We start from the raw sequence: 11,420 nt of genomic DNA, 5'->3' as shown, positions 1-11,420 counted from the left end.
TTGCAATTAGGCGAGCTTGTGCAATTTCTATTTTAGAAAAAAAAATGATGAAGCCTTTGTTGCTTCATTGGGCGATTTTTTTTTTACTGATGACAGGTGTAGCAGTAAGATATTTCTGTTTTTATACATAAAATGTCTTTCATTGGTTTTGAAATTGCAGATAAGAAATACTAGATGTTAATGGTAACATCAAATTATTTTTTAAGGCACATGCTTTCCTTCTGACGAAGCAGGCATACTGGTTAGTGGTTAGTATCATTGGCGAAAATGAACATGGATATGTATACAAGTCAACAAAAGAAAAAAATAATAAAAATAAATAAAAAATAATAATAATGTACAATAATTCTAATCATGAGATCATTCATGCTTATATCCGCTTTTGTTTGGTTGAGAACGACGTTGCCAGAAAGTTCATACATGCATGAACTTCGCCAGACCTTTCATACTTGCATGTACGCCAGTCAACTTGAAACCAATATTGCGGCCTTGTAGTTTGAAAGAGTGTGGCAACGAACTGAACAGCATAATATAGCACATTGATTTTACCGGTCAATTTTGTTCACAGAGGGTAATTTGCAGCTCGGGAAAAGAAACATATAACTGAGTCTGACTGAACCCTTGAAAACACCTTGTTGTAATTTTCTTTCTTCCTTAATAATTACATTCCTGTTGAATTGTTTACATCTCGTATTTTTCAATGCCAACTATCACTTTGTCCATGCCGCCTTCACTGTCGTTGTGCAGCCGATTATGTTTAAATATTCGTCCGCGCTCCAGTATGTGTGCAAATGAATGTGTGTTTAGTGAAGGGTAAACATAAATACAGTGTAACTTTGAGTGTCAGGTAGAATTATAAGTATTCAACAGCTATTTTCAGTCGTTCATACATATATGAACGACCGACAATAGCCGCTCAATCCTATAATGAACATGATGGTCGTGATTTCTACAAGAGAGTATGTGTTGAAGCTAAAACTCCATATGTTGTGACCATTGGAATGCTACGCAAAGAACAAAAATAGTCATGGGAAATCACGGTTATCCGTTTGTCTATGAGTTCCATGCACTAAAATGCAAACTACAAAATGTATGCTTAGCTTTTTCTACCCATTTTAAGATATAGTGTTGACTACGATTATTATTGTTATAATTTTAAAATACCAGCAAATATTGTGATTTTTTTGCGAAATAAAAATAATTATCATCTTTCATATTCCACATGCTAGGAGGCCTTCTTTTCACTAATAATGACTATGATTTGATGTACGTGAAAGAGTTTAATAAAGAGATGAATGAGTTGAATATATATATAGGGTTTTCGTACGGACGATTTGTCTATAAAAGCAGTGGTGCTTAAAGGGCACAGTCCAAGGTACAAGTAAATTTTGTTGTTCAACTTACATTTTTTTGCCGAAAACAAATAACTTCTCGTCTTCACTTTTCGCTTTAAACCAGGTTACTATGTCAAATCGGTATATACAAGACCTACTAAAGGTTCGGATGTAATAGAAAGGTATTAATATAGTAGAAGAAAGGTTATTTGTCAAAGGAAATAATGTTTTTTTATATCTTGTATCACAATGGGCATTAAACTGGATTTGTTCCGAGTAAAATTTTGAAATTTATATGAACCGATAATCCGTTATTTTAACATTTTCTGTAAAACTTTTTTCTGTTTATAAACTTGATTAGAGGACATTGATTTCTCAATATGGAACATTACAATATCCACTGTTTTCTGTTTCGCCACTCGCTAGCTTTGGAGCTCTTGTGTGTAATGTGATTCTTTATAATTTGAGTATTTGTATGAAAAAGGTACATGAACTTCATTGTAAAATAGATATTTTCAATTTTGAAAATGAGGTTTAAAATTAAAAGAACGACAAAAACAAACGATAAATGAAAAACAATTTAAAGTAAATACATAAAGAGAAATGCACCAACAAATATTTATATGGGACAAGGTTCTCCTACATGTAATCCATAGAAACTAAACATATGATTCCAATCTGACAGGAAGTGATATATATATCCTCGGCAAATATAAATCGAAATTACTCAATACACAAAACAATAGGGAGAATGGCTGAGCAGTTCCGATGTTCCAATTGTGCAATTATGGACAACTTGGCCCACATACATGTCTTCCATAGCCTACTAAGGGCGGGATTCATATAAGATATTTATATTATCTACCTATAAGGCATCTACGCCATCCAAATTTGGACTAGTGGTCTATCAAGCGATTATACCCAAATTACGGGTTGCAAGTGCCTGATACTATATCTAAACACGATTTACTCTAAGTATGTCAATGTACAATTTTGTTTTCTTTTAGACTACAACGTGAGTGTCACATAACAGATGTTAATATTTGCTTTATGCTCCATGGTCGCAATAACGGAACGGAATGCTGATCAAGATAATTGATATAAATATAGCTCTTGGAATGGTTAAAGAAAATAAATAAAACAAAACAAAACAATCTAAAAAGAAAAGAAAAAAAAAACATAAAAAAACCCAATCAAATAACCATATAATCATATAAATAGTCATTGCTATACAAATATGCATTTACGTTTTGAGTACTAACGATATTAACATAACACAACTATGCAGTTTTTAACTATTTAATCTGCAATTATAATTCCCTTATACTTCTAAAGAGTAACCAAGGGAACTAAGATTCTAGCAGTTATCAAAAATAACGCAATTCAGGGAAAAAAGGCCAGACAGTAAAAATAGCACACACAACAAAAAACATAAAATCACAAAAATAATACAAAGAAAAAATGTTATGTGTGTATAGAGGAACAATACCATTTACCTTGTTTACTCCTTTAGGCAGCATCTAAAGAAGTAAACATACAAACAAATACTACCATCAATACATGGAGCGGTTAATGGCCATAATAAAATTAAATAGATGGCACAAAGTCATATGCATTTATTTGTTAAAAGGAGTCATCTATTATGTAACCTTTTGTTAGTAATGTGAATGAAAAAGTATGACTTCCATTTATTCTTATTTTTTGATATAAAGTTCATTAATTTCAATTGTGGCATTACTATAAAAAAAAAACCGTGAATGCACACTTAGCAAATAAGTCTGTATACGATGTCCAATACCACATTTCTGTTCATGCGATGGGTTGTTATTTTTGGTGGACATATCAGTTTAAAAAAAAATCATTTTATTCAATGCTATACGAATCATCATGTCATCCACATCTTCCCCAGTGTCATGAAAAACATCGATAAGAATGACATAATCCGTACTAAATACAATTTTATTTAGTTTCAAGGATGCCGAGGCTCACTCATTCAAACTCGCATGACGATATAAGATACTTATCCAATTGACATTATGAACAGCATCGAATCTTGATTAATTTTGTTTTTAAACATAATTTGTATGATATTACAATGTTTGGCATAATCAGGTGGGACTGATACATGGTTTTGTATGATTCATCATGACGTTTATCTTTACAGTTTGGGGCTATAAATTATTTGTTTTGTATCATGAAAAAAAAAATTGTTGAGCTAAAGTATTTTTTTCGTCGTTGCGACGGATCTTCTTTTTTAAACTGTTACGTTCAATGTCATCCTAACTGAGATCACAGACAGTATATATCACTTATTTCATTCCTACATAAATCCGTTTTCTGTTTATCGAAGCGTCACTATCGGTTCTACTCATTGGTAGAAAATGAAAAAAAAAGAAAAGAATATTGTATATTGACTACCAAATTCACACGATATACGAATTCGCAAAGAAAAAAAAACACAAACACAAACAAACAAACGCTTGGCGAAGCCTTGCATTATATCGTAAAAGTCAGCTGTGAAGCTAACATGATATCATCAATTAACAATAAAGAACAGACACAATTCAGGTAATCCAGGACAACAGTCATCTTTCGTAGAATGAGGAGCCGTAAGAATCATTGAAAAACTCTGTTGAAAAATAAGTTTTATTTGTTATAGAACCAAAAACAGAAACCAGAAATAATGTATATAAAATGTGTATTGAATACAGGTGTTGGGTTAAACAATCTTAATGCAGTTTGTTTTTCTGCATGCGTATTGTTCAGCGGTCACTACGTTGTCATATAATTATATAGTGATTGCCTTTAGTTTTATCGAATTAATTTCGAAATTGAAAGGCAAATTTATATACATTTGCCCTGTACGAATTTCAAATTTATCAATTTCGTGCAGTCATCTTGAAATACTCCCCAACAACAAAATGATGACAAATTCTGTCTTCATTTTATTAAAGTATTCTTCTTATCTTGATTGAAAAGTATTGAGTTTATAAGAAGACATTTTTCTACATACATGTGGTTCATGAACATTTGTAACATACTTGTATGCGTTTTCCTTTTTTCTCTCTACGATTCTCTTTCGTACATTAAAGTTTTGATTTTACCCGGGGTTCATTTTTGAACAAACTATTACCTAAAGTACAGCGTAGTTAGGCATTAATAAACAATCATGGCAACACATTCCGCTTCCATTGAAAATAAAAAAAAAAAAATATTCAGTGTAAAAAATAAAAAATAACACAGAGTAAATATATTCACCCATAACATCACGTTAACCCAAATAGTAGTACCAGTCTCGGGTTAAGTAAATGACTATTCCCCTCAAGATGATTACATGCATATTGTCTGCAATAAGTACTTACACTTTAAATGATGTCATACAGTCATCTGGTTTTCATGTCTGTCTTTGTAAATTGTCTTTTAGTTTAGACATTTCTGATCGGAGAAATGTCAATGGCAACGTCTAATCTATGTTTCAAGAGAGATAGTTACCTTCTGATGAAGCAGGTATACCTTGGAATATTATTGCGGGTCGTAGAATCAACATAAAAATATGGGTTTTTAGTGGAGTCCGAGTTGCTCATTTGCTTTTGTTACTTTGTATGTATTATTTTAGTTACATTATGTTCTTTGTTGTGTATGTCTATTTTCCATGTCTGGTCTTTGTCCCTGGATTACATTATGCAGTCCTACCACAACACTTGTTACTCCCGTAGTGGTATTAATTCAATGTGGATCCTGAAAAATTCGAAAGATCTTTTGGAGACACTCAGTTCAAGACTATTATCTGAATATATGAACGTTAAAACTGTGTATTTATATTCCCCATACTCAGTTAAATCCAGACTTAAAAGCATTATACATTTTTTTTCCCAAAAAAAAAAGATAGTACACCTAAATACAAATATATAGTTCTTGGTAGAGATTCCTCATACTTTGTAAGAAATAATTCCAAATCATCTTCCATATATATAGAGGAAGATGTTTACAAAATACTGGAATTTTCAATTGAAAAAAACATATTTGCCCAGTGTGGTGGAGGTGTTTTTCAACAAATGGTCAGCTTTCCAATGGGAAAAATTGTGCTCCTTTATTTGCTGACCTATTCCTTCACTCTTATGAGGCTGACTTTATGGCTGATCAGATCCAAAAGAAAGAATATCGTTTCGCTAGATTTTTTAATCTCAATTTCCGCTATATAGATGACGTATTATCTTTAAACAATCCTAACTTCGGGGATTTGATACATCGTTTCTACCCCAAAGAACCTGTGATAAAGGATATTACAGTCATTGTGAAGTCAGCCTCATATCTTGACATATACCTAGAAATCGATGGTAAAGGAAAACTATTGACCAAACTTTGCGACAAACGTGACGACTTTTCATTCAGAATTGTCAACTTTCCTTTCATTTTGGCAACATCCCTTCAGCACCTGCGTATGGAGTGTTCATATCACAACTTATACGTTATGCCAGAGTTTTCCGACACTACGCAGACTTTTTGTATTACGCTAGAACTCTAACAAGCAGGCTTCTGGAACAGAGTTATGTAGCTACATGATTGAAGTCATCACTACAGAAGTTTTATGGTCGTCATCTTTAACTCGTGGATCGTTATTATATATCCATCTCCATCATGAAAACTTATTTATTCAACGGGTCACAGTTTTCCATTCCTCGTTTGTCTACCCCGGATTTGACTTTTTATGAGCAACTCGGCGGATGTCTCTAGAAAAGCAGAGGACGCTTACCATATCGGTGCACCTGGTCCATGCTCCCAGTTTTAAGTGGAGTCCGAATTGCTCATTTGCTTTTGTTACTTTGTATGATTTTAGTTGCCTTGTGTTTGTTCTTGTGTATGTCTGTTTTCCATGTCTGGTCGTCTTTGTCCCTGGATTGCATTCTTTTGATTACCACTATAACCTTGGTTCCCTTGATTACCCTTTGATTACTGCTATAACCTTGGTTCCCCTGATTACTCTTGAATAACCATGCTGTAATAGTTTGTGAAACCATTAGATAGTTTTTTTCCTGTTTGTTAACAAGAGAGCATGGCTTAAAAGCCTAAGGCTTCTTCACAACTTTTTTTTATCACGATTCATTTTGCGCTTACATATACATTGTTTATACTACCACGAGCTCTTTTTCAATCTGTTGTACAAAACAACACCGACAATGAGATCACTTGAAAAGAAAAACATACGTATAACACATCTTACAAGATAAGAAATAAAATAGTCCTCTTGCTTTGACGATATAAATCACAACAGGACAGCAATGTGAATAGTCATTAACGCACTTCGCTGCGTCCTACATACAATAGTTGAGATAGCATCTCCATACGATGTGATGACTAGCATTTTACTTCAATATTAGGGACGGTTGTCAATTCGGGAATTACCGTCGTCACGTGTATCCAAGGATGTAGGTTTCTCTCATTCTGAGATTAAAATGTTTACATACTCAGAATATTAAAGTCTGAGTAATAATGTACACCAAAGGCATCCTTTCTGGAATGTATCATATACTAGCATACAACTCTAGATTCCATTTTTCTCTTAAACCGAATTCTTATCGTTCATATACCATATATCACTAAGATAAATATCAGGCATTAGGTTACTTTAACGTGTTTAATGATGACAATTAAGGAAAAATATATTTGTGGAAAATTCATGTCTGTAACATACAGGCCTTCTGACTAGTACACAAAAGGATATATATATATATATATATATATATATATATATATATATATAGAAGGGTCTGAAAAATGTCCAACGATGTTAGAAATGTCAAATTTGCGGTACACATTTTTGGTCGTTCCCTCCGCGGGACTCGAACTCGTACCGCGGTGACATCTATGGCAACATCGCCTGCACTTAATCCAGCGCCCTAGACCACTCGGCCAGCTAGGCTATATAAAATATAGCTTTCGCTGGCCGGGTCATTCCTCCTCGTAGGATTAATCTAAGGCTGTAACTTAGTACACGATGTATGGTAGTACAGGACAGTTCATCTAGGTTTTATTATGTAGGATAGAGGATCAAATTAATGATGCATGTCGCAACAAATCAATATTATACAACGTCTCAGAACGTGACGACTCTATTCGCTACACTGGTCCATCGGATCAAATTGATACAGGGAAGATAACGTAAACTTATAGAAGGGTCCGAAAAATTGCGATGCAAATTTTTGGTCGTTCCCTCCGCGGGACTCGAACTCGTATGTTGTGACATGCATCATTAATTTGATCCTCTATCCTACATAACAACATCTAGATGAACTGTCCCGTACTACCATACATCGTGTACTAAGTTACAGCCCTAGATTAATTCTACGAGGAGGAATGACCCGGCCAGCGAAAGCTATATCTTATATAGCCTAGCTGGCCGAGTGGTCTAGGGCGCTGTATTTAGTGCAGGCGGTGTTGCCATAGATGTCACAGCGGTACGAGTTTCAGTCCCGCGGAGGATATATATATATATATATATATATATATATATGTCTCAGAATGTGACGACTCTATTTGCTACACTGCTCCATCGCATCAAATTGATACAGGGAAGATATATAAACGTAGAGAAAGGTCTGAAAAAATAACGATGTTAGAACTGTCAAATTTGCGATGCAAATTTTTGGTCGTTCCTTCCGCGGCACTCGAACTCGTACTGCTGTGACATCTATGGCAACACCGACTGCACAAAGTCCAGCGCCCTAGACCACTCGGCCAGCTAGGCTATATAAAAATATAGCTTTCGCTGGCCGGGTCATTCCTCCTCGTAGGATTAATCTAGGGCTGTAACTTAGTACACGATGTATGGTGGTACGGGACAGTTCATTTAGATGTTAATATGTAGGATAGAGGATCAAATTAATGATGCATGTCACAACAAATCAATATTATACTAAACATGCTAGCTTGTTTAATAATGTATTTCGTATTTCAAAGTGGTTGGTACTAGGTGGTCAATACACAGTTTCTCTTGTATTTCTCTTTGGGCCTATCTTCAACACCTACTTACCCCCACTGATTGATGTCTGAAAATTGGCAGCAATTTTCTATACATGATTGACTTAATTTCTCAGAATTATTAAGGGAATTCAATTGGTGTAATATTGACCTTGCAATGGACTCTGGAAGGAGGCTACATACAAATATTTCATATCTGCAACTCCCTCTCCACCACTTGATGGACCATAACAAAATAATAATTTTAGGTCAATGTGGACAGATGATTCTGAGTTAAGATCAGGCCTACATCAACATTACATCACTGATAATAAGTAACTCACAATACAAGAAATCATCTAAAGCTGCATAACAAATATAAAACCGTAGGAAATATTTCTTAATTATAACAGATAAAACATAACACAAATCAAGTACAATGCAATAAAGACAGACATTTGATAAACAGGAAGAGGATATATGACCGAGTTGAAATATGATAAACCTCATTGAACTAAAGCTTAAACCTAATTTGAAATAAGTACTCTGGACAGTTGATCTGACATAAAGATTCTTGGACAGAAGTAAGCATGCATGGAATAAAGTGAAACGAACCCACCCCCATTAATTTCTTTAAGCGGGCATAACAAAAACAATTGAAAACATGATTACAGCAGATCTAAAGCCCTTTATAGTAATGTTGGAATGAAATGGCAAGTTGGATGAGGTTAGAAATAATGTAACAAAGTACATCATCAGTCTTAACTGCTAAATCTATCAATGAAAATTTTCCATGTAGTCGACCATTACTCCTGAAAAGTTAAATTTGATAGTTAAATCCAATGAATTGATTATGTATCTGTAGATTCAATTATACTTGGGTACATTTCAAGCTTTGCAAACTTAATAAAACTACTGACTTTGTTTTTATTTCTTGCATTTTTGCATATTTCCTTCAAGAATTCACATTTCTAAAAACACAATCAAAAAGCCTCATAAAGAGGTAAAAAAAAATGGAAAAAAATCACTAATTGCCTTACAGAGCCCATGATCATGTTATTACAATTCTATGATCACAGACATTTCAATTCAAATTAATTTCAAATAGAATGATAACAATTTTTAGGCTACTGCTTTTCAAAGTAAACATTATTCATGAAAGAAATTCTCTAATGTAGATGGATTTGCAGGTCCATTATTAGGATCTAGTGAATCTACCCCTTTCTGTATTAATATTGTTTGTTTGTATTACATCTATAATAGTAAATTTATAATGCACATTAAGCGAAAGGTTAAAGATAGGTCCTCTAAATGCTTAACACCAAACATCATTTTCTAATTTAAAAATAGTAGAATTATGAAATACATGTATACAATGCTACCATATACTGATAATTATCATTACATATCAGAACTTTTCCTAGCTAACGGTAAAAGGATATAATCATAGTGAAACTGTAATAATAACACTATTCTTATACCTTTTCCGAACAATTATTTGGAATACAGCATGTGATCTAGAAGAATGTTGATTTGCCGATATTTGTCCTGATGTCCGTACATTGATGCCATGTTGAATAAGCCGTAACACATCATCAACTGAGTCTATCGATTCTTCTTTTAATCCAACTACTTGAACTTGAGCTTTGTGATCTTCCAATACTCTGAATTTTATTTTTGTTATTTAACAAATCAAAAACCTGAAATTTATATCCAAAAACATACATATATATTTGGTATTTAAAATATTCTTAGGGCAATTAGGGCACATAAAATAATTCAAATATTCTTTGAACCCACTTCCACTTGAAATACAGACTGAAAATGTTCTACAGAAAACAGATAAATATCAACCTTATACAAGTAATAACAAATCTCATACTTTGATCACGATCAAAAATTACAATTTATCTCATGTCTAAAGTGTGGTTAAAATTTAGCCAAATAAAACTTTGTTTGACTTTGATCAACAAGTATTGAATAACCTCATGTTAGGATTCAAGTTCACAGACAAAACCAACTGTCTATGGAAACAGGTGATGACAGCACCGTAGCTATATATATTAAGTCAGACATGACCCCTAACTGGACTAATATCTTCTGTAGCCTGTTAAATCCTTTACATTTAGTGACTGATGTGGACATAAACTCATATTGGACACAATTTTAATGAGGGATAGACCTAGAACTTTTGACAACCAATTTGTGGCCATTTCTTAAACTCCCAACTTGAAACAATTATATACTTTTGTTGACAACACAATAACAAAATATGACTACAAAATTCATGACAATATGCACTTTCCAATATTGTAATTTAGCACCACATTAAGTTTCATAACAATCCTGCAAGTTGTTGCTGACAACATATGAGACAAAGACAAAGTCCAACAGCCATCATTTCTACAATTTTTACCCAAACAAGATTGGTCTTTAATCCATTATTCAAAAACTTTCTGTGGTTTCAGTGCAGTTGAATTTTGAAAAATGGCCAATAGACTCTGGTGGCTATCTTGTTTAATAAAGCAGAACCAGAATGTTATCCCATGTTAAAGTTGTCTTTCTCATTATTTTTGTGAAGTCTGGGCACCATTGGCTAAGTAGAAGCAGGGATACAGGCAAAAATAAGCTTCCACATAGGGACTCAATGGTAACTTTTGAGTGGCCGCAGCCATCTGAGCCAAACAAAAAGTAGATCATAAGTAGAGGGCATTCAGTTCATCAAACAAATCAAGTTTCAAAACATTGGCACATGTGGTTTAAGAAAATTGATCTGAGATAATTGGCCAATCAGAGGCTGAGATAGTATCTTGTGGCCATCTTGTTTTATCAAATGGCACCTAAAGTGGATCTTTTGAAGAAACTCATGCATACATCATTTCTACCAAGTATGATTAAAATTGGTCATAATTTTGTATCTATTTAACTCCAAAACAAGTTAAGATACCCTACCCTCAAAAAAACTTTAAAATCAAAATCATAAAAATCAGATCAACAAACAACTTTTCCCATCAATTCTAATTATAACAGCCATGTCACCCTTTTTAGCCCCTTATTGTTAAAAGGTGTGGGGCAAAAACATGTAAAAACTATTTGGCCCTCTGTCATGTCATTCGGAACAATATGTAG

At 33.6% G+C, this 11,420-nt stretch overlaps 1 pseudogene; it reads right to left on the bottom strand.

Moving 5' to 3' along the window:
- Window positions 1-8,970: 8,970 nt before the first annotated feature.
- Window positions 8,971-11,420, bottom strand: part of LOC148606058 (kinesin-like protein KIF2A) — a 23,245-nt pseudogene continuing 20,795 nt past the window's right edge.

The sequence above is a fragment of the Perna viridis genome, chromosome 9 (genome assembly GCF_037379345.1).
Source record: "Perna viridis isolate PV_CMFRI_1.1 ecotype Kerala chromosome 9, ASM3737934v1, whole genome shotgun sequence".
Lineage (NCBI taxonomy): Eukaryota > Metazoa > Mollusca > Bivalvia > Mytilida > Mytilidae > Perna > Perna viridis.
Note: the sequence above shows the minus strand (reverse complement) of the source record. Positions and strands in the feature narration are given on the sequence as shown.